Here is a 26,020-nt window from a genome sequence, read left to right on the forward strand (position 1 = left end):
TGAACGGGATTTCCTGATCGCCTATACGGCGGGGCGCCGCTGAGCAGCGGCTATCATGTAGCGAGCCCTCGGCTCGCTACATGATATAAAAAAAAAAAAAAAAAAAAAAAAACGGCTGCGCTGCCCCCTGGCGGTTTTTAATATACCGCCAGGAGGGTTAATAAAGATTATAGACAAGTATTTTATGCTAGCGCTTCAGTTAAGAAGAGAGGGGTGTTGATTGCTTTCAAAAATAGCCTTAATTTTGTTCCTAATAAAACGATAGTGGACCCAGAAGGTAGATATGTCTTGGTCACGGGTTTTCTACAAGATTCACAGATTACAGTGGTCTCATATTATGCCCCTAATACAAAACAGGCCCCATTTATTTCACACCTATTAAAAGTCACTGAGACACATAGCAAAGGTTTACTTTTTCTCTGTGGAGACACTAATCATTGTTTCAACCCAGTCTGGGATAAACAACTTCCTGGTCAATCTATTCCGTCAGCAAACACAGATACAAAACAAAACGAGTCTCTACGGAACCTTTTCTACTCTTACCATCTAATAGATATCTGGCGAGAACTCAACCCTTTCAAAAGACAATTCACTTTCTACTCTAATCCACATATGCCATTTTCTAGGATTGATCATTGCTGGGCAGTGCTGTCCTCTGTGCCCTTGATCAAATCGGCCACTATACACCCTACCCCGTGGTCAGACCATGACATGAATGTTTTGATCGTCTCCTCTCTTACGCAACGCCCTTCCGAATTTCGATGGGTACTAAACAACCATCTTCTTACGGATGACAACACAGTCCAACAAATAAAGCAAGAACTCCTCAACTACTTCGCTAATAATGAAAATGCTGAGGGCCTATCGGATCTTACGATCTGGGAAGCACATAAGGTTGTTATAAGAGGAACATTAATACAAATAGCTTCTAAACGAAAAAGGGATAGGCAGCAAACACTTACCAAGCTAGAAAATGACTACTCACCACAATATGAACTCTTTATGAACAACCCCAATCCAAACACTAAAAATGAACTACAGAAGACGGAAATTGCTCTTAATCTCTGTATGACTGAAATGGCTGAGAAACAGATTTCTCACACCAAATTAAAATTTTACCTCAAAAATAATAAACCTGACACACTCTTAGCAAATAGACTCAGACAGCCTGATTCAAAACCTAAGCCTATTACTCTACAGACGGAACAAGACCAACCCACTTCAAATCCTCTTAAAATCGTGGAAATATTCCGGCAAAACTTGGCAAGGCTATACAGCTCCCCGGATAAGTCCTCAGAGAACGAATTAACCACCTACCTATCAGGGGTACCTCTTCCGGCACTCCCTGAAGGCCTTAAGGATCTTTTGGAAAAAGAAATAAAGGTGAGCGAGGTACAGCAGGCTATTAGATCACTTAAACCAAATAAGCAACCTGGACCGGATGGCTTTAGAGCTTCATATTATAAAAAATTCAGTGACATTTTAACCCCCAGACTAGTATTAGCCTTCAATAGTATACTCAAGGGCTCCCAGTTCCACTCGGAATCAGTTATGGCCACTATTACTATGATCCCAAAGCCTAATACCGACCACTTAAAATGGTCCAACTACCGCCCAATCTCGCTACTAAATATCGACATCAAGCTTTTGGCAAAAATCTTGGCCACTCGCCTTAATTCAGCAATCACCCTAGTTATAAATAACGATCAGGTGGGATTTATGCCATATAGACAAGCAAGTGACGGCGTAAGGCGCCTTCTGCATCTAATACACCAGGCCCGCACCTCTCACCTCCCGTCTATGCTTCTTTCACTGGATATAACCAAAGCATTCGATTCAGTATCGTGGCCCTATCTTATAGCCGCACTTCAGGCATGGGGTTTTGGTATTAACATGATAAGATGGGTCAGGGCCCTTTACTCACACCCTTTGGCAACTGTGGCATATAATGGCTTTAAGTCCTCTCCCTTCCCTATATCCCGTGGCACCCGTCAAGGCTGTCCCCTCTCCCCTTTACTATTTGCACTGCTAATTGAGCCCCTTGCTATTCAAATTAGAAACTGCTCCAGGGATACATGGCATACCGCTAGGAAAGACAATGCATAAGGTTGGCTTGTTTGCGGATGATTTAATAGTCTGCATCTCACGCCCTACTAGATCACTACTTGCTCTAACTACGATCCTGAAGCAATTTGGTAAGATCTCGGGGCTCTGCGTAAACTCAGCCAAATCAAAAGCTTTAAATATCTCCCTTTCACCTCAACTGATGCAGGCACTACAAGATGCATTTGAATTTGAATGGGACCATCATAAACTCCCATACCTTGGTATCTACCTTACTAATTCTTATGACTCGCTATACCAGCGTAACTTCCCACCGCTTGCTAAAGATTTAACAGATCTGCTGGAGTGCTGGAAGAGGTACTCCATTTCCTGGATGGGTAGAATAGCGGGTATAAAGATGACTCTTCTTCCCAAATTACTATACGCCTTTAGGCTGTTGCCTATCCCTCTTCCCTCCTCATTCTTTGAGTCCCTTCAACGGAAAATTAATAGCTTTATTTGGGGGGCCCAGAAACCAAGATTTAAAAAGCTCTATCTTTACCGCTTAAGAGCAGATGGGGGGATGGGGGTACCCAATATTATCCACTACTACAAAGCAGCTCAGTTGGCCATTTTGACAAATTGGCACCTTGAAAGTGACAGACCTACCTGGGTGGAAATGGAAAGCCAGATTATCGAACCTATTAATATTAAAAACCTTCTTTGGCTTACACCGCTGTACCGTGCCAAGATTGACAATCCTATCATAAGGCACTCTCTTCAGGTATGGGATAGCTGCAAATACTCTGCTCGCTTAATGTCCGCTCACAGACCACTGTTATCTCTTCTGGGTAACCCCTCTTTCCCCGCAGCTCTAAAATCTTCCAGCTCTTACCATTGGTGGGTCTCTGTGAAACTTCATAAAATCCAGGATTTTATTACCAACACGGGCATTAAATCTTTTAATCACTTACGTGAAAAATTCGCTCTTCCACCTTCTGAACAGTTCCGGTATATGCAAATTTCACATTTTGTAAAACAACACCTTACAAACGCAGAGTCCCCGACGAGCAGAACCTTCTTTGAAAATCTATGTGACACTAACCCACACTCCCCAGGGATTATCTCATTTATATACAGAGAACTCACTCTCACCCACTCACAAAGTAAACCTGATTATATACTCAAATGAGAAAAAGAATTGGGATTGCAGATTGACTATACTGATATGTGTGATATCTGGGAAAACATCCCCAAATCATCAATAAACGCTGACCTAGTTGAGGTAAACTACAAACTGTTATTTCGATGGTACCTAGTCCCGCAGAGGGTGGCTAGATATAATAAACAATGTTCGGGTGAATGCTTTAGAGGGTGTAAAATGACTGGCTCCTTTTCTCACATATGGTGGAATTGTAGAAAGGTACGTAGACTGTGGATCAGGGTATGCAACTGGGCTTCATCCTTGCTAAATGTCCCAGTTCCCCGAAAACCTCTCCATGTTTTACTGGGTTGCCCCTACCCGCACTTATCTTCCGCTCAAAACACCCTCATTAACCATATGTTTACTGTAACTAAAATTAAAATAGCGGCAGCCTGGAACACCCAATCCTTATCATTCGAGGCCATCAAACACAGGCTTGGTCACGTACTATTTTTTGAAAAGCTGAGGGCTCGTATGAACGATAGCATGAAAAAGTTTCACAAAATTTGGGACCTCTTTATAACTTACTTATTGAGCCCTGAACAAGTAACAATGGCGCGCAACCACTGATCTCTATAAGATTACCTCTTATACATACGCACGAAATATATACTAGGAGGAATAGCAATAACAACCCCCGTCTCTGGACCCTCTAGACTTCCCTGCTTTCTCCTTCTTACTCTTCTTAACCCTTACTTACTTACCTTTTCTGTTAACCTCTTCTTCGATCTTGACTCTATTTTTTTAACTTACCTCTTCTCCTTCAATATCTGTTTTTCATGCTAAAATAACTACGATGGTTTACAGCTACAAAATATTTGGAAGGTTTCGACTTCCCGAGGTTTGCTAAGCTACAGCATAAAATACTCTTTTTCTCTTCTCACCTGTTGGATTTATCCCTGCAGTAGGTACCTATTTAAACGTAAACTATGAAACGGTAGGCCAGCCTGGCCTCACTGGAGGACAGGTCTCATATCCAAAGGTACTGAGTTAACCAATGTAGGATGATCTTCATCCGGCCCTGTTAGGGTTAAGTACGGATGACAGATTTCCTTTATAACAGCTTTCCAATGTGTAGTTCAGTTTCAGTATCTCCCCACTCCAGAGAGGTTGAGAATATTGAATGGTAATGTACAGCTTTCCTTGTTTCTGTATGTGTATTCGATTTGAAACAGGTTATTTCCCTTCTAAATATCGTTGTAAATGTATTCACTGTTGATGCACAGCTATGTTGTATTACTGTTTGTTCTCCTTTTAAAACTCGTTCAATAAAAAGATTGAAAGAAAAAACGTTAACTATTAGTCAAAGATAACATAATTGAACACAAGATGCAGTTTTAAATGATGGTTTTTATCATTTAGTGAGAAAAAAAAACTCCAAATCTACATGGCCCTGTGTGAAAAAGTGATTGCCCCCCTTGTTAAAAAATAACTTAACTGTGGTTCATCACACCTGAGTTCAATTTCTGTAGTCACCCCGAGGCCAAAAGCACCTCAAAAGCTAGACATCATGCCAAGATCCAAAGAAATTCAGAAACAAATGAGAACAAAAGTAATTGAGATCTATCTGTCAGGAACCGGCCCGCGGCACGCCTGCGTATACGGTTCCCGACTGCGGGTTTGACCAGATCAAGCAGGGAGCAGCCTTATTCAAGCTACAAACAAGCCTGGGACCCCTCAAACGCTCCCTACTGCCACCACTAGCTGTTGCTAGACGCGTCCACTCGGCTGTCGAGTGCTCAGCGGGCAATCCACGCTTTCGTATTCGGGTCAGCTTTGCGCTTTAGGCCGAATACGGGAACGCCACGCACACACACACACACAGTACAGTTGTACAGTAACACGGCACAATCAGGCACTGACTTGTAATGCAAGTTACACTGTCGTGCAGCAAAACCACTAACAGTCGTTATGAACGATACTGTTAGCCACTCTGCTGTCGAGCGCAAAAGTGCCCCATACACACAATGCAATTACAATCTCATACGGTAGTGGACTTATACACAGTTACACTTCAGTTACTTCTAGGCTATCAGTGTAAGTTTATTACAGCAGAAGTCAAACTTATTAAATAACGATTTAATATTCCAGAAAAAAGTGGAACGATGCAGAAAATAATATATATTTAAAAGATGTACAAAAAACAAAGTAAAAAAATTATACAATGAAAGTTACAACGATACACACAAAACAAGTTGCGAAAATAAAAGGGAAATAAACGTAAAGTGAACTTTTACGATCGCGAACGTCCAACTGCGGAGGGACACAGATTTTTACCGATTCGATCGGGATCAGCTCTGGCAATGTGCTACCCTCAAGAGAAGATAATTTTTAGGCATCTGGCCTGGCTTTTTATACTGGGATATATGCCTGGAGGCTGCAACTTCATTGGAAAGGGGAGGAACTAGTTTTAATTAACTTTTTAGACATAATTTAATTCCCAGAGATCTAACTTCCACATGTAAGAGTGTATTTTCGCAGACACATCAAAGACTTTTTGAGTAAGACTGTCATATGTAAACTCCTGGCTCAGGCTGGTGTGGTGACACATCTGAGACAGTATTCAGACGAAAGGGTCCGACCACCTGTATAGGCTTCAAAGCAACTGTCTGATTAAGTGTTTCCTAATTACCTGTTCCTGGCCGTCCTGAGGAACTGTATGCTAATGTCCAAGCTCCCTGCTTGCAGAGGAATTCAATGCAAATGTACTACAGGAGATTCAATTAGCAGCATCCAGCTTCCAGAGGGACTGAATACAAAAGCTCAAGTACTTCATTCTGCCATATAAACAAACACAGCTTTCCCCAAAGCCAGAATGGCTGTAGCCAACATCACATATGATACAGACAGAAAAATGAAAAATATGCTTCTGTATTATCCCAACATCATAACTAGCTGCTATATCATGACACTATCAGTCTGGTAAAGGTTATAAAGCCATATCTAAAGCTTTGGGACTCCAGCGAACCACAGTGAGAGCCATTATCCACAAATGGCAAAAGCATGGAACAGTGATGAACCTTCCCAGGAGTGGCCGGCCGACCAAAATTACCCCAAGAGCGCAGAGAAAACTCATCCGAGAGGACACAAAAGACCCCAGGACAACATCTAAAGAACTACAGGCCTTACTTGCCTCAATTAAGGTCAGTGTTCACAACTCCACCATAAGAAAGAGACTGGGCAAAAACGGCCTGCATGGCAGATAACCAAGGCGCAAACCACTTTTAAGCAAAAACAACATTAAGGCTCGTCTCAATTTTGCTAAAAAACATCTCAATGATTGCCAAGACTTTTGGGAAAATACCTTGTGGACCGACGAGACAAAAGTTTAACTTTTTGGAAGGTGCGTGTCCCGTTACATCTGGCGTAGAAGTAACACAGCATTTCAGCAAAAGAACATCATACCAACAGTAAAATATGGTGGTGGTAGTGTGATGGTCTGGGGTTATTTTGCTGCTTCAGGACCTGGAAGGCTTGCTGTGATAAATGGAACCATGAATTCTACTGTCTACCAAAAAATCCTGACGGAGAATGTCCGGCCATCTGTTCGTCAACTCAAAGCTGAAGCGATCTTGGGTGCTGCAGCAGGACAATGACCCAAAACACACCAGCAAATCCACTTCTGAATGTCTGAAGAAAAACAAAATGAAGACTTTGGAGTGGCCTAGTCAAAGTCCTGACCTGAATCCTATTGAGATGTTGTGGCATGACCTTTAAAATGCGGTTTATGCTAGAAAACCCTCAAATAAAGCTGAATTACAACAATTCTGCAAAGATGAGTGGCCCAAAATTCCTGCAGAGCGCTGTAAAAGACTCGTTGCAAGTTATCACAAACGCTTAATTGCAGTTATTGCTGCGAAGGGTGGCCCAACCAGTTATTAGGTTCAGGGGGCAATTTCTTTTTCACACAGGGCCATGTAGGTTTGGAGTTTTTTTTCTCACTAAATAATAAAAACCATCATTTAAAACTGCAATTTGTGTTCAATTATGTTATCTTTGACTCATAGTTAACGGTTTTTGATGAGCAGAAACATTTAAGTGTGACAAACATGCAAAAGAATAAGAAATCAGGAAGGGGGCAAATAGTTTTTCATATCACTGTATATGGGGTATCATTTTAACCGTGACAAGCAAGAGAAGAGACTTTGGGGTGTTTGAGAGCTAAGGCCTAGCTCATGTGATTTTTGTTTTGCAGCAAACGGAATCAAAAGCAATAAAATTATTATTTTCATATACTCTGCATCAAAATAAAACACTTGTAAAAAAACACCAAAAGCGACAGAATTGAAAAGAGAATACATAAATAGTTACCTTAGGGACTAAGCTTTTTAAATATGTATGCCATGAGGGTGTATTATAGCTATATTTGCTAATAAGGGCTTGTAACCATTGTTAGTGTACAATGAGAAAACAAAAAACACAACATAGAAAAAATACACTTATTTCCAAATTATATATTGTCACCATACTTTGTACTAGGGACATAATTCAAACCTTGTGATAACCAGGACAAATAGGCAGATAAAATGTGTGGGTTTTATGTACAGTAGCAGTGTTTATATTAAAACTATAGGGGATGAAATTAGAGAAAGTGTATTTTTCATTTTTTCTCCCTTGTTTTTTCCTTTAAGCCTCATCTACACGCGTAGATGAGGCGGTGATCCGGCGGATCGCCTCTTCCGCGTCCCCGCTCGCCGCGTGTGAGCCGGATTAGATTCCACGCTCGTCCCCGCCAGCACCGCTTATCTTCCGCTCGATTCCCTGCCATTGTCCCCTCGCGGGGAACGAGCAGGGAATCGGCGGTGCGGAGATCCGTCCTGTCGAATCTTATCAATCGCGCCGCATCAGCGGCTCGATTGATAAGGAACATCGCCACCGCATCTACTCGTGTAGATGCGGCTTTAAAATGCATAGAAAATAAAGTAATTACTGAAAACCAATATCGACCCCAAAATGCCAAATTGGTGGTGAAAAAAACAAGGTATAGATCATTTAATTGTGATTAGTAGTGATTAAGCTATTGGCAAATGAAAGGGATGAGCACTGAAAGGTGAAAATCGCTCTTGTCCGTTAGGGTAATAACCGCCTTGGGGTGAAGTGGTTAATCTGCCTTGAATCTGTTAATAACTGACCTGCAGTGGATTTAAGCTATATTATGTTAGTGTTACCCCTAGCCCCTTTGACTAGATTGCTAAGCATACGACCCATTTTGTTTCCGTACCTGCAAAATTTAAAGGTCTAGGTATGATTTTGAAAGTTTCTCTGTTTGCTTAAGCCACCTGTCTGTCTCCTGTTTCTTTTTTAGCCAGGTTAGCCTACTCTCTGTAGTAGGATTAGACTTTTTTAGAGCTTCTCTCACCTGTTTTACTGACAAATCATAATTGGTATTTGCCCCTCTCTTTTTCCCAGACATGTATGAGATGATTCTACCCCTGAGCACCGGTTTCGCAGTTTCCCAGAATAGAATAGGATCTTGCTTATGAGCTTTATTATCCTCTTCATACTCGTGCCATCACATCTTGAGCAGATCAGCTAATGCCTCGTCTCCATATAACTGGGTCGGGAAACGCCAGAGAATATCTGATCCCCTGGGTTGAATTTCTAGCATATCAAGAATTACTGGTGCATGGTCAGAGATAACCATAACGGATAGCTCTACATTTGTTGTGCGTTGGGTAAGGGTATTGGAAATTAAAAAAAAAGATCTATTCTGGACCATAGATCATGAGGGTGTGAATAGAATGTGTATGATTTATCATATAAATCTGTTTTCTAAGTAAATGACACTGTCGAATATCTGACTGGAGACCCAGAAATTTGCTATTTTGAGAGCTGATGAATTCCCTCCCTCACTTTTCCCCCCTAAGACTAATTACTATAACTATACTTAACTGCCATATCTCGATTGCTCGAGCACGGTAATACCGTAATACAAACTGCAACGTGACTTCACTTTTTTCCTTTCGGAGCAGAAACTAACAAGGAATCCTATACCCCTCAGTCCCGGCCCATTTTACTGACCCTATATTACTGAAAACAATGCTTGCCAACATATATTCAAAGAATATCCTGACTGCTTTTCAGCGCCCACATGTATAACCTGAAAGTTTTTCATTGGAGAGTTTCAGTCCTCCCCAGTTTCATCGCCTTGAGGCTGCGATGGTGATTGCGGTATTGCTGCTTGTTCGGCGATGAAATCCTCTGCCTTTTCTGCCGTCTTGAACACATGGGTGTTGTTGTCAGAGTCCGTTACATGCAAGATAGCGGGATATAGAAGTGTAAATTTCCATTTTCTCTGGACGTACTCAGAACAGTCTGTGACTCCAATCGTTATCTGCACGATTTAATTGGTATGCTTGCTACTCCCTTGCAAAGTCTGCTGTACAATCTGTGACTCCAATCGTTATCTGCACGATTTAATTGGTATGCTTGCTACTCCCTTGCAAAGTCTGCTGTACAATCTGTGACACCAATCGTTATCTGCACGATTTAATTGGTATGCTTGCTACTCCCTTGCAAAGTCTGCTGTACAATCTGTGACTCCAATCGTTATCTGCACGATTTAATTGGTATGCTTGCTACTCCCTTGCAAAGTCTGCTGTACAATCTGTGACTCCAATCGTTAGCTGCACGATTTAATTGGTACACTGCTGCATACATTGCTACTAAGATTGTTTAATATAAATTTAAGTAGTTCAGCAGTGTTAGTAAATTCCCATATTACATTTGTGAATCCTTTGTGTTCCGGCCCAGTGAGCAGTAATTATTTATTGCAGCAGGCCTGGTTTTTGGTAGCCACTCCCATCCTCAGCTGAACTGTTTTCCCAATTTCTAATTGAGAATCACTTCCAATTCAGCCATGGCAGCTATCATACCTATTTAAGAGCTGGAGCTTGGTCACTCGTGGCCTAGGTCACTTGTGCCATTTAATTCCGAAGTGCCATTTATTACAAAGTGCTTCACAACTTACCAAGAATTTACCAGGAATTCACCCAGGAATTCAAACAGGATTCACCAGCCACAGGACTCTGCTGGAAACAACTACTCTGCATCCACAACTGCCTCCAATGCTGTTGCTAAAAATGCCACTGCTGGACATATGTTGCATGGCTAAGTAGACTCTGCTTCTTTATTTACACAGGTTTGCTTGCACTAACTGCATACTCATTTAAACTGTTTAGTGGTTGGAAACTTTCTGGTTATAATCAGAGACCATTACCATGTTTACTGCACTTTTTCTTATGTTCTGCCTGTCTGCAAACATCTACAAGTTGCATTGCAATATGCATCCTCCCAATGTACCACACTCCATATTCATTTCACCTGCTCTGCTTTCCTCACCTTACTCAGCTTCTCATGAGCTGTTAGCTCTCCTGAAATCTCTCTCTCCCTCCAGCAGCTCAAAAACCTCACAAACATTTAAATCCCATTCACATTTGCTTACTCTCTCCCTCCTACTCTTACTTGCAGCTGGTGATATATCACCCAATCCTGGGCCACAGCCTGCTGCCAGACAAGCATCCCCTGCTGACCTGCTCCATACACTTCACAGCCCTCTGTCCACAAATAACCTCAACACCCATCCTCGCTCCAACCTTATTTCCATCCATCCCACCCACAAACACATACTCCCCCTACCCTGCGGTCTCTGGAATGCCAGATCCGTCCGCAACAAACTTACAGCAGTCCACGACCTCTTCCTCTCCAAATCCCTCACCATCCTTGCACTCACTGAGACATGGCTCACCCCCTCTGACTCTGCCGCAGAGGCTGCCCTCTCCTATGGGGGCCTTCACCTCAGTCACACCCCCAGATCAGACAACAGGACCGGGGGAGGGGTGGGTCTGCTCCTCTCCCCATCCTGCACCTTCCGTGTCCTCACACCACCTACCTCTCTACAATTCACATCCTTTGAGGCCCACACCATTCGCCTCTACCACCCCCTCCCTGCCATTGTTGCAGTCTTATACCGCCCTCCGGGCTCCACCCCACAATTTCTCGATGACCTTGCCTCCTGGCTCCCTCATATCCTCTCCTCTGACCTCCCCACCATCATCCTTGGGGATTTCAATATTCCCATCGATGAAGCCCAGAGCTCTGCTGTGACCCGGCTACTCACCATTGCAAACTCACTTGGACTTGTACAACACGCCAACACCCCCACTCACACTGCAGGTCACACTCTCGACCTTGTATTCACTAAATCCACCACCATTGCAGACCTTGACATTGCACCTTTTCCACCCTCAGACCATCACCTTCTCACCTTCAACCTCCTCACGGAAGGCACCTCCAAATTAGCCACCCACCCACCTGGTCGATGGCAGCGAGACCTACGCAAGCTCAACCCTAGTGTCCTTGCTGACCCCCTCCATGCCCTCTCCTCCACTCTCCCTACCCTAACCTGTCCTAATCTTGCTGCAGCTCAGTATCGCCAAACTCTCTCATCAGCCCTAGAGAAAGCTGCTCCACCAATTTTTCGCCACAACCGACCCCTAACCCCCAGCCCTGGCGCACTACCCATATTCGCATCCTCCAGAGGAAAACACGCGCCACTGAACGAAAATGGAGAAAAACTAGACTTAACCAGGATTTCCTACAGTACAAGACCAACCTGCTGCAGTTCCACACTGCCCTTGCTCATGCGAAGCAGGAATACTTTACCAAGCTCATCGGAGCACAAGCTTCCAACCCCCGGCGTCTTTTTGCCACCTTCAACTCCCTGCTTAAACCCACGCCCCCACCCTCCGTTTCCTCCCTCTCTGCCACAGATTTAGCCACCCACTTCACCAACAAAATTGTCTCCATCCGCCAGGAAATATCCAATCTCCAATCTTCACCTCCCACCCCCTCCCAACCAGCTCCTCCTCCACCCTATCCTCCCCTCACATCCTTCACTCCTACTACCACCGAGGAAGTCAACCACCTACTGCAGACTTCCCATACCACTACTTCCCCCCTTGACCCCATCCCTTCGGATTTACTCCAGCCTCACTTCACAGAATTGGCCCCAGTCCTCACTACCCTGTTCAACCTCTCCCTATCCACAGGCACCTTCCCCACAGACTTCAAGCAGGCCATTGTACTACCCCTGCTCAAGAAACCCTCACTCGACCCCTTGCTACCCTCCAACTACCGTCCTATCTCCCTCCTCCCCTTTGCCTAAAAACTCCTTGAGCGTCTGGTTCACAAACGCCTGACCCAGTACCTCAATGCTAACTCACTGCTAGACCCACTCCAATCTGGATTTCGGCCTGCCCACTCAACCGAAACTGCTCTCACCAAAGTGGTCAACGACCTTGCCTTAGCTAAAGCTGAAGGTAAATACTCCATTCTCCTCCTCCTTGACCTGTCAGCAGCTTTTGACACAGTAGATCATCCCCTACTCCTCCAGTCCCTCCAGTCCTTGGGCATTCACGATCTCGCCCTGTCCTGGCTTTCATCCTACCTCTCCAACCGCTCCTTCACGACCACCTTCAATGAGTCCTCGTCCACCCCCAACCACCTCTCGGTGGGAGTCCCCCAAGGTTCGGTCCTTGGCCCCCTACTGTTCACCCTATACACATCCTCCATTGGCAAGGTTATCTCCTCCATGGGTTTTAACTACCATCTGTATGCAGATGACACCCAGATCTACCTCCACACCCCTGACATATCCACCACTACCATGGACAAGGTCTCCTCCTGCCTATCCGCCATCTCCTCCTGGATGCCTGCTAGGTTCCTGAAACTAAATCTAGACAAAACGGAATTTATGATCTTCCCACCCCGGCCATCCACGAACCTCCCAGACGTGCATGTCACTATTAACCACACTACCATTCGCCCTACCTCTCAAGCCCGCTGTCTGGGTGTCACCCTGGACTCCGCACTCTCCTTCACTTCCCACATCCAAAACCTCACTAAGTCCTGCAACTTCCACCTTCGTAACATCTGTAAGATTCGCCCTTTCCTGACCTCTGCCACCACCAAACTCCTCATCCATGCCCTCATAATTTCCCGCCTTGACTACTGCAATGCCCTGCTGTCTGGTCTCCCTATGACAGCCCCACTGCAGTCCATCATGAATGCGGCAGCCAGAATTATCCACTGCTCCCATCGCTCCACCACGGCAGATCCCCTCCTAGAATCCCTCCACTGGCTTCCTATCCAGTCCAGAATCAGATTCAAGATACTGTGTCTGACCTACAAATCTGTCCACAAAACCTGTCCAACCTACATTTCCGATCTTACTCAGAGGTACACACCTAGCCGCTCACTCCGCTCTTCCAATGAACTTCGCCTAACCGCCCCCCGCATCACCCAGTCCCATGCACGCCTCCAGGACTTCTCAAGAGCTGCTCCAACACTATGGAACTCCCTACCTCCACCCATTAAGGGCAGCCCCCTCCAACATCTTCAAGAAAGCCCTCAAAACTCACCTTTTCACTCTGGCCTACTACCCCTCACAAGTGCTCTAAACCTACAGCTGAACTCTGGTCCACTACCATTCGTGTCCTTACCTCTCCCTCTAGATTGTAAGCCTTTGGGCAGGGTCCTCCTCCTTTTGTGTCCTACCTGATCTGGCACCTCCATTACTGTGAACCCATGCCATGCATTTGAGTGAACCTAACTTGCCTAATCTCCATGCTTCATCCAGTGACTGACTAAGCATTACCTTGTACTAATACTGTGCTGTGTGATCTGGTTTTCTTGTATTCCTGTATTGTCATATTGCTGTATGTCACCCCTAAATATTGTCTGTAACCTAAATTAATGTTCAGCGCTGCGTAATATGTTGGCGCTTTATAAATTAAATAAATAATAAATAAATAAACAGGCCTTATTGAATTGCTGTCTCTGCTTAGACACTTCCACCGAAAAATCATTAAACAATCTTAGTGTGTGACCCTCATAATCTAACTTTTGGTTGTTCTTTCTATACGCTCTCATTATGGTAACTTTATCTGAGAGATCTAGATACTTGATCATGATTATTCTGGGTTTAATTTTACCAGTCTCTGAGATTGGTGGGCCCACCCTATGAGCACGTTCCACCTTGCACTTATCTGCAATTCCCAGCAGTTGTGGAATAGTTTCTGAACACAATGTCTGTAGCATGTCAGGCGAATAACTTTCCGGTAAACCTATCAGACGCAGGTTGCTCCGTCTAGAACTGTTCTCCAAGTCCTGCAACTTAGAATGCATGGCTTTATTTTCAGATAATAACTTGGTTAGAGTACCTTTAGAAGTGACTTGCTCGTCCTCAGCCTTTGATATGCGGTTCTCCACTTGTTGCAGTCATTTAGTGTGAGCCTGTAGTTCCTTGCGTACTGCTTTTAGGGATTGTGTTACTGCAGCCTGTATCATGGCTTCCAGGTCCGGTTTTAACTGCGCCACCACTTCCCTACCAATCCTGGAACTGCGAGCCAACATCTCCTCGCTTCCAGCTGCATCTTCTGAGCCGCTGTCCCAATCATGCTGCTGTCCTCCTGTAGCCTCCCTTTCTAGCGACTCCGCTTCTTCTGAACGGGCGGGAGTGTTCTGTGTCTTTGCCTTTCGGCGCCATCTTGGTCTGCTGTACTGCGCTTCTTCTCTGAGCGGGTTAGGTACGGATCCATCCGGCTCCCTCAAAGCTCCTAGACGTCTAGGGTGTCTTTTCCGATCAACTTGCTTCGGTCTGTGGGCGCTTTAGCTGTTCCAAAGTAAGCTTCTGCTGTGTCGGTCAGCGGAGCTTCCTTGCTAGCTTACTACCATCAAGACGCCGGAACCGGAAGTCCTAAAAAAAGGCTTTTGACTTAGTGTGGCATCCAGGTTTGTTCCTGAGACCCTTAGAGAGGGAAAACATATGATATCATAAACAGCTCATACACTGATAATAAGTGCAGTGTGAGAGTGAATGGAAAAGGACACCTTTTTTCCTCCAGGGTCGTGGGGTAAGACAGGGTTGCAGCCTGAGTCCAACATTTTTGAACATATACTGTACATCAACAAATTAGCCTTGGCCCTAGAGGCCCAGCACCAGGACTCACCCTACATGACAACAGTGAAATTCCTACTGTACGCAGATGACCTCTTACTGCTATCGCCAACTAAAGAAGGCCTACATAACAGCCTAGAAATCCTGGAGAAATTAAGCACAACATGGGCACTCCCCATTAATCTGAAAAAAACTAAAGCCATGGTGTTCCAGAGGAAAACACAAGGTCAGCCCAGAGCCCATCCTTTACACTAAATGACTGTGAAATCAGCAGAACTGACAAATATACCTCTGGAAATGGTATGGAAATCAACCAATCTGGAAGTCTTAAATCAGCCATAGAGGCCCTGAAAGCCAAAGCTTGCAGAACAGTCTTTGCCATCAGGAAAGAACTGTACCACCTCAAACGAGCAGTAAAGGTATGGCTGAAAGTCTGACAGTGTCATCACCCCAATCCTACTCTACGGAAGCGAAATATGGGGCCCCATCACCTACCCTGATCAATCAAAATGGGATTCTAGCCCCTCACAAATATTCCACCTGGAATTCTGCAAACACCTCCTCCAGGTCCATTGGCGTACCTCAAACAATGCCTGCCAAGCTGAGCTGGGTAGATTCCCACTACTGCTTAAAGAGGAACTGTAACGACAAAACGGCCCCTGGGGGGTACTCACCTCGGGTGGGGGAAGCCTCAGGATCCTAATGAGGCTTCCCACGCCGTCCTGCGTCCCTCGGGGGTCTCACTGTAGCCCTCCGTACAGCGGTGACGCAATATTTACCTTCCTGGCTCCTGCGCAGGCGCTCTGATGGCTGTCGGCACCGAAGTTGGCGGAAATACCCGATCGCCGTCGGGTCTGCTCCACTGCGCAGGCGCAAGTTTCCGGCACCTGCGCAGTAGAGCGGACCCGACGGAGATCGGGTATTTCCGTCTATTTCCGTGCCGAAAGTCGCCACAGCGCCCCCGCTGGAGCCAGCAAAGGTAAATATTGAACTGACAGTCGGCACAGTCGCCGGCTGTTCGGAGGGCTGCGGCGAGACCCCCGTGGGACAGAGGACGGCGTGGGAAGCCTCATTAGGATCCCGAGGCTTCCCCCACCCGAGGTGAGTACCCCCCAGGGGATGTTTTTCATGTTACAGAGTCTCTTTAAGATACAGAAGAGAGGGTTGTCCTACTGGGCCCACCTACAGAGCAGCAGGCCCAACTCACTCCACTACAAAGCCATGCTGCACAATGAAGACCAAGAAAAGCCATGTGCCCTGAAAGAAGTGGTCAACTCTCTGCTCCCTCCAAACTCAGATCCACAAGTCCTATCAAGAACCCGGATAAAGCACACCACAGCCAAGAGCAAAGAGGATTATGTAGATAAATGGAGGAATGAAATAAAACACAAAAGCTCCCCATATACCAGTCCCTACAGAGAGAATACAAAAAAAACCCATACCTGGAAAATCTCCAAAAATCCTGAGTGTCTACAGACTGATTGCTCTCAACCTTGAAATAGAGTCTGGGAGACACAGACAGACATACAAACCCAGGGAGGAGAGACTATGCAAACACTGAGAGCAGAACACCCTCGAGGACGAGAATCACTTCCTGCTGCACTGCCCCAAATATAGCGCAACCAGAGAAACCTTTAAGAAACTGATGGAACTATTTCCATACTTTCACACATTAGAGGATGAAAGAAAACACTGCATTTTACTAGAAGAGCAATCCACAGTGAAAATCGCTGCACTCTATGTCATAGCATGCCACAGACTGAGAGGAGCATAAATGAACTGTAAACTTCCCCCCAAAAAATGTCCATGAACTGCTAACTCACTGCACCCCCCACCCCACCCCATGTCCCCCTGCTTTGGCAATGCCTGTATTGAAGCTTGGTCATGCTAATAAAGCTATCTTTGATTTGATTTGTGTAGCATGATTATGAGCAGTACTTAGGTAGTATATAGTACAGCGTATATATAGTATATAGTCTAGCGTGATTGTACGTAGAATTCAGATAGTATCGCGTATATTTAGTATATAGTCTTGCATCATTATACGTAGTATTCAGGTAGTATATACTGTAGTATAGTGTATATAAGTTATTTATATACTGTAGCGTGATCATACATAGTATTTAGATAGTAAATAGTGTAGCTTGTATGTAGTATATGGGTAGTATATTGACATTATATACCTTAATTAAAACCCTTGCCAAATAGATTGGGGGGTTCTAGTTTTGCAGATGGGGTCATTTTGGGGACATCCAGGGGTCTTGGACCTTCTGCACAGCTATAAATGAAGTGTGGTGCAAAAATTCTGCTTCAGATTTTTAGTCCATGGAAATGCACTCAGTTGATTGTGGGCCCCCCGTTCTCTAACAGTGCGACTGAGGCATTGGTATCCCCATGCATGGGAAAAGTTTATAATATATTATAGCATGTATTTTGTGTCCTGCAAACAACATTATTATGTGCTTTCAAAGTAGCCTGTTTGCAGAATGCAAAATGGATTTTTAAATTTTACCTTATTTTCCCTGTCAAAATTGAAAAAGACCAGAGGGGTAAATCCCTAATTATCCCTAATTATATCCCTTGTCGCATTGGAGGGCCTATTTTTCTAACTGGAGTCATTTTGAACAAAATTTAGGGGGTCTTGGTCTATCTAAACTGCTATAAATAAAGTATGGTGCAAAACATTCTGCTTTGAATTTTAAGGCCATGAAAATGCACTCAGTTAATTCTGGGCCCTCAGTTCTCTAACAATGTGGAAGTCATTAGTATTTAGTAGTCCCATGCACAAGAGAAGTTGATAAATATGTTTTAGGATGTACTTTGTGGCTTCCAAACAGCATGTGTCCTTTCAAGTTTGCCCCCAAAAATGAATTTTAAAACTTTACCCAATTTTTCCATTCAAAATTGAGAAAACACCAGAAGGTCAAATCAAATCCCTACTTATACTGATTGTGGGGGTGTGGGGGTCTAGTTTTGTAGATCAGGTAATTTTGGGGGATATTCTGGGGTCTTGGTCCTTCAGCACTGCTATAAATGACTTATGGGGCTAAAAATTCTGCTTTTCTGCTGAATTTTCAGTCCATAAAAATGCAAAATAGTGTTTGGTATTCCCATGCACGGGAGAAGTAGATGCATATGTTTTAGGATCTATTTTGTGGCCTGTAATCAGCATGTGGGCATTATGTGCTTTCAAATGAGCATATTTGCCAACAAAAAAAAATGAAATTTTAAATTTTACCCCATTCTTCTGATCAAAATCGAGAAAAGACCAGAGGGTCAAATCCCTAATTATACCATTTGTCAGATACATTGGGGGTCTAGGTTTCTAGATGGGGTCATTTTGGAGGAATTTCAGGGGTCATGGTCCTTTTGCACTACTATAAGTTAAGTATGATGCCCCCCCCCCCCCCCAAAATGAATTTTTAAATTTTACCTAATTTTCCATTGAAAATTGAGAAAACACCCTTTGGGTCACATTCCTATTTATGCCCATTGTTGAATAGTTGGGGGGGGGGTGTCTAGTTTTATAGATTGAGTCATTTTGGGAAATATTCTGGGGTCTTGGACCTTCAGCACTGCTATAAATAACGTATGGTGCTAAAAATTCTGCTTTTAGTTTTTGTTCTCTAACAATATGACCAAGGCATTAGTATTTGCACAAAACTGAAAAATGGAGAGCCGCCCCTTTAAGAAAAAATAGATGTGCTACTTGCCTAGCAAGGTGCCAGCAGCTGAACTTTTATTGAACCAAATTTACTTTAAATAAGACTGCCTTCTCAAATGCACATACAAAATTACTTTAATATTGCCTTGGCTGCATGTTGTCACATGAAAAAAGGATAAAAACAAACACATAGTTTAAAGACATCAGTACCTGGCCAGGATTGCGCTCTTTACTATAAAGGGACCAAACCAAATTGACCGCAAGGTGTGATTGCCCAGCCTCAGCCTATATGGTCCTATAGGGTCCAATATGGACCATAACCGGTCACAAATTGTATCCTTTTCTTCTTTTGCATTTCTATTCTTACTACCATAAGGGGACTTTTTGTTGTTTTTCTTCGTAATCAACAGTGACTCCCTATTTTTTTCATTTAATCTCTCTGCAGCATCTTCCACCAATTGATTTGGATACCCTTGCATTTTGAACCTCTCCTTTAACTCACATGCCTCACAATGGTAATCGCTATCTTTCGAGCAATTGCGTTTAATTCGTGAGAACTGTCCATTGGGTATCGCCTTTTTCTTCAAATTTCTTGGTGTTTTTTGCAGTAGGCTGAGGCTAGGCGATCACACCTTGCGGTCAATTTGATTTGGTCCCTTTATAGTAAAGCGCGCAATCCTGGCCAGTTACTGATGTTTTTAAACTGTGTGTTTGTTTTTATCCTTTTTTCATGTGACAACATGCAGCCAAGGCAATATTAAAGTAATTTTGTATGTGCATTTGAGACGGCAGTCTTATTTAAAGTAAATTTGGCATTAGTATTTGGTATCTCCATGCATGGGAGAAGATGATGAGTAAATTTAAGATTGTATTTTTTGGTCTCCAAACACTATGTGCGCATTATGTGCTTTCAACATAGCATGTTTGCAGAATCCATCCATACATTGAGGGGTCTAGTTTTTTTAGATCGGGTCATTTTGGAAGATATTCAATGGTCTTGTACCTTTAGCGACGCTATAAATGAAGTATGGTGCTAAAAAAATCCGTAGTTTTCCGTAACCCAAATACATTCACTTTTTCCTGTGACATCCAATACAACTGATGTTAAGCTTACGGGTCTATAATTTCCTGGATCTGTTTTTTTGCCCTTCTTAAATAATGGGAAAACGTGAGCTGTACGCCAATCCACTGGGACTCTGCCAGTTTAAAGAGAGTCACAAAAGATGAGATAAAGGGGTTTATCTATAACTGAACTTAATTCCCTTAAGACCCGAGGATGCATGCCATCCAGGCCAGGTGCCTTGTCTATTTTTAATTTATTTAGTCTTGCCTTCACTTCTTCCTGCGTTAAGTATTTAATATTACAGTTAGAAGATTGAGACTCTTCTGCATCTGTAATTTGCAACAGTGATGTTTGCCTTGTGAAGACAGAAGCAAAGAAAGCATTTAATAACTCTGCCTTACTTTGGTCTTCCACCATTGAGTTCTCACTGTCATCCTTTAGGAGTCCAATACAATCAACCTTTCTTTTTTTTTTCTTTTTTTAGAGTTGATGTACTTGTAAAACTTCTTTGGGTTAGATTTGATATCCCTAGCGATTTGATTTTCAGCTTCAATGTTTGTCAGCCTAATTTATTTTTTACAACTCTGATTGCACTCCTCGGTCCCCTCCTGTTTTAGGCATTCTCCTATAGGCATTCTTTTTCCCCTTCATTTTATCTCTAACCTTTCTATTCATCCATAGAGGCCTTTTTTTTATTCCTAGACATTTTTTTTCCATATGGGATATACATACTACAATATTGATTGAGAATAAGCTCAAAAGCTTGCCATTTCCCTTCAGTGTCCTCTCCTTGTAGTACATTATCCCAGTTCACCAAACTTAGTGCTTGCCTGAGTTGATTGAAGTTTGCTTTTCTAAAATTCATAGTTTTAGTGGTCCCACGGCCAATCAGTCACCAGATCAAACGTTATGTTGTGATCACTATTTCCCAAATGTTGTTGAACCTGCACATTTGATACATTATCTGGTCTATTAGAAATAATCAAATATAGTAACGCATTCCCCCTAATTGGTTAAGTAATTGTCCTATAGTGATGCCAGAAATCTGCTGCTTTTACCAGAATGGGTAGCCTCAATACTCCAGTCAATGTCCGGAAAGTTGAAGTCACCCATAACTATGACCTCATTTTTACTTGCAGCTTTTTCAATCTGCTGTAGTAATTGCAGTTCTGCAGCTTCATGAATATGTGGTGGCCTGTAGCATACCCCAATAAGCAATTGGCAACCTATTTCCACCATGAATATTTACCCAAATGGACTCGACATCTTCACAATCTTCCTCCATCTCATCGTTCAGGACAGCTGTAAAAGAATTCTTAACAAAGAGACAAACCCCTCCACCTTTTTCCCCTGTTCTATCCTTCCTAAACAAATTGTATCCCTCTAAATTTGCTATCCAGTCATGGCTTTCACCCATCCATGTCTCGGTTATTCCCACAGTGTCATAGCCTTTGTCAATCAGAATGAACTCTAGTTCGTCCATTTTATTTGCAAGGCTCCTAGCATTGGTTACCATGCACTTTGTATTTTTACCTCCACATTTTCCAACTTTGGTTACATGAAATTGGCTACTTGAAGTTTTACCAACCTCCTTACTCTTTACACTGTCCCCACCCCCCTCTCCACCCCCCATAATGTTATGCTCCCACTGTCTTTTTACCTTATCTTGTCTACATATTGAGACTTTACCCTCCCACCTCCCCCCAGATCCTAGTTTAAAATCTCCTCCAACCGCTTAGCCATCTTCTCCCCAATGCAGCTGCACCCTCCCCATTAAGGTGCAGCCCATCCCTGCTGTAGAACCTGTAGCTAACTGCAAAGTCTGCCCAGTTCTTCAGGAACCCAAACCCCTCCTTCCTACACCAATTTCTCAGCCACTTATTTAACTCCCTAAGCTCCCTCTGTCTCTCAGGTGTAGCATGTGGCACTGGCAGTATTTCAGAAAGCACCACCTTGGAGATCCCTGCTTTAAGTTTATCACCAAGTACCTGAAAATCATTTTTGAGGACCTATCTCCCACTAACTTTGTCATTGGTGCCAATGTGTACCATGACAGCCGGGTCTTCCCCAGCCCCACCCAATAATCTGTCAATTCTTTCCGCTACATGCCGAACCCGAGCACCCGGGAGACAACAGACTGTACGGCATTCACGGTTTCTTCGACAGATTACCCTATCTGTGTGCCTAATAACTGAATCCCCTACCACCAGTATCTGTCTAGCCTTAGCTGCACTCCTATTCCCTTTCTCATTGCAGCAGTCTGCCCCTTGGTTGCTAAGGGACACATCCTGCTGCAGCATTGCTACTCCAGAATCATCCTCCCCAATAATACGCAAGCAAGCATACTTATTAGGGAGGGACAACTCGGGACTAGCCTCCCTGCCACTTTTTCCTCCACCCCTTCTAACTGTGACCCAACTAGCGGCTACCTCTGCTTCTTGCTCCGGCTGTACTCCACCTACCTCATCTTCACCGGTTCCCTCCAGTGTCTGGATCGTGAGATCCAAGCTCTTCTCCATGTTGTGTATGCATCTCAGTGTTGCGAGATGCCCATTTAGCTCTGTGACTTCAGCCTCTAATTGAGCAACACGCACACACCCAGGGCAACAGTAAACCCTCAATCTGCTGTAAGGAGACAAAAGTAGAGACGGGAGCCCCCAATAGTGTATTATTGGTGATGAGTGCTGGTATAATAAGTAATAGAAATATATACTCACAAACACGGGTTGCCGAAGACCAGGCAACCACTATAAGCGCATATGGGGATGTTCGACCTGTCCCCACTCAGTTTAAGAAGTCGCTCTCTGTAGCAGGAAAAAAAGAGTGGGTGTCCCCACCCATCCACCAGGTGGATAACAATATGTACTAACAACAGAGGCGCCAACAGGATAAAATGAGAACCGTATTTAAAAACAAAACAAGGGGGCAAGGGTGGACTTACCTCCCCAATATTCAAAACACAACCACTGTGATCAAATTGCAAAGAACATTTAATCTATACTCCAAGACTAACAGTTGCAATGCGTTTCACGGGTCTCAAGCCCGCTTCCTCAGGCAAAAATACAAAACAAGGAGCAGCTGTATCAAACAGAAATAAAAACACGTACAATAAAAATCGCAATGATTTCAAAATAAGAAGAGAAACAAAATAAAAATTGATGACATAAACATAATTGCAAATGTATGCATGTCAATCAAGTGCACAGATCCAGCTTAAATGTAACATGAACATCATATAGGTGTATACCATATAAAAAGAAAAAGGGCATATATTTATACATACACTAAATGTACCCATCCCATTTGACAGGGAAAAGTATTTTTGTTGGTGTCTTGTTATTACCTTATTGCCTCCCTTATGGAATTCTACGTGTACTTATTAGCCCCCTGGTATATAAGGATCCCGGAGGTGTTGGTGTTAACCTCATATAGAACACCTCAGTGTTACCCCATATAATAGGAGTTCTCTTACCTAAGAAGTTGTGCAGTTATAGCGCAGCGCCTCTGTAGCGAGCGGGCGCCGCGCTGGTATCTGATGTACTCTTCAGCCATTCTCTCAATGTGAAGCTGGCGGGAGATTCGAGCGGGGGGGGGGTGGTCAACGTGAGGTAATCAGGGAGTGTCCGTGCTACCGGAACACAGTGTATTGGTCCATGCGGCAAAGCGGAAGTGCGTCACAATAAGGGCAATCTATCCGCCACCGCCATATGCAGAAAGGGCATGGTTCCGTGCGGATGTACCGCTATAGCCTCCAATTGGGCGGGGGGTAATACGTAGTTAAGCGGAAGTGTGTCATCGAAGGGCACACTTCCCGCAGATGCCATCTTTTAAAAGGGCTAAATCTATGCTGGGGACGTGAAACCCCTACATACTGTGCATGGCAATTCATATATTGTAAATTGTAAACGGCCAATGACAAAAATGCCATCATGATGGGAGTGGGGTAAAATGGAATACAGGAGTACAATGGGAATTTTATAAAAACAAATATATATGAATAAATATTAATGTACCCTACCCACTGTACATGAAAGAAGAATCTTCCATATACCAAATGCAGGGTATATATTAAAAATAGCAGAATTATTTCATTGAATAAAGTTGATTGAATAAAGCTGATTATTCTAAAATCTCAAAGCTGGTTATTCTGAAAAAGGCCTACGTGATTGTTACATTATGATAGATCTATGGTGTTCCAGCACCATCTAGTGGTGCATCTAGATCATCAAGAGAAGGTTTGTTTTACGAAGTTAACAGCTTTGTAAAGAAATACAGTATAAAAATACACAACAAGGCTGGTAGCTGAAAACAGCTTAGAAACAAAATACTGAAGCTTAAAAGAGAGGGGAAAACATAAATATAAACATAATATAATAATATAATATCACAATATAATTATTGCATAGAACCTATGTATAAAGACAACATGCATTTTTAATATATTGTATAAAAAACAATAAAAAAAATAAAAAAAGAGCGACTGTGAGCTGATCTCCATAGCTGCAAGGTAAATATGAAATGGGGGCAAGGTCAGGGGAGGAAACAAGAGGGGGAACATAAGGGGACCGACCGAGGAAAACAGGTATTAAAAAGTTTTCTCTAGTTGTTCATTCAGACCTGTGGGTACCAATGTCCTTAAGGTCTGAATCCAGAACATCTGTTTTTTAAAAAACGAAATGCGTTCCTACCCAAAGGGTTAATGGTTTCGATCGCGGTAAAAGTCACCACAGCCGGATTTCTGTTGTGGATGTTGTCGAAGTGTCTAGAGAGGCTGTGATTGGGAAAGCCTTTAGTGATATTACGCCTATGTTGCCCTATTCTATCCCGTAACGACTGTGTGGTACGGCCTACATACTGTAGTTTACATGGACAGGACGCTACATAGATAACAAATCTAGTTTCACAGTCAATATGTTTTAGAATGGGATAAATGCCATTATTGCTGAGCGATACAATCTGCTCAGTATGGGAAATGAAACTGCATGCCAAACAACGTTTCTTTTGGCACGCATAAGAGCCTGCTGGTAATGTAGGCTTGGGGTCTACTGTTTTAAATTTGCTTGGGGCCAATAGGTTCCGGAGGTTGAGTGACCTGCGGTAAGTCAAGATTGTTTTTTTAGGGATGGACTCACGTAAAAAGGGGTCCTGACGAAGGATCTCCCATCTGTTGGTGAGGATGTCCTTCAGGGCCTTATGTTGGCCACTGTACCTCGTTATGAACCTGAGTACATTTTCCGACTTAGTCTGTGTGTCAACATTAATGTTGGTTGTAACTCGTGGGTGTCTGGCTTTCTGTCTTGCATTCTGTATTAACTTCCTCGGATATTTCCGTTCTCGGAATTTTTTTTACCAGGATTTTCGATTGTGTGTTGTAGTCCTTTACATCTGTACAATTTTTATGAATGCGTTGGAACTGATTGTATGGGGTATTGAGTGTCCAGGGTCTATGGTGAAAACTGTTAAAATGGATGTAGTTGTTGGAGTCAACTGTTTTGAAGTGTGTTTTGGTTTTGAATTGTCCATGTTCATGGAATAGGACCAGATCCAGGAATTCAATGGATGTTGAATTATACTGTGCTGTGAAGGACAAACCTGCTCTATTCCCATTCAGGTGGCTCAAAAATAGGGGTATACAGGAAGATTCGCCCCTCCAGATGAACACCAAATCATCTATATAGCGTTTGTACATTACTATATTGTCCCGAAAGGGGTTGTTTTGGGTAATGTATGATATTTCAAGTAGTCCCATAGCTAAATTGGCGTAGCTGGGTGCAAAGCTGCTGCCCATCGCCGTGCCACCTACTTGGCGGTATACAATATCCATGAAGGAGAAATAATTGTGTGTTAGAATGAATTCTACACACTGTATGAGAAATATTTTTTATGCCTGTGGCATATCGGCGTCCAGGTTCAAATAATGTTGAGTTGCCTCAATCCCAAATGTATGAGAGATGTTGGTGTAAAGTGCTGACACATTACAGGTCAGCCATGTGTATTCTGAATCCCACCTGTAATCTTTCAATATATCGATCAGATGTCTGGAATCTTTCGTATACGAATCAAGTTTTTGAACATATTTCTGTAAGT

Source organism: Hyperolius riggenbachi, chromosome 1, assembly GCF_040937935.1.
Source record: "Hyperolius riggenbachi isolate aHypRig1 chromosome 1, aHypRig1.pri, whole genome shotgun sequence".
NCBI classification, from domain to species: domain Eukaryota; kingdom Metazoa; phylum Chordata; class Amphibia; order Anura; family Hyperoliidae; genus Hyperolius; species Hyperolius riggenbachi.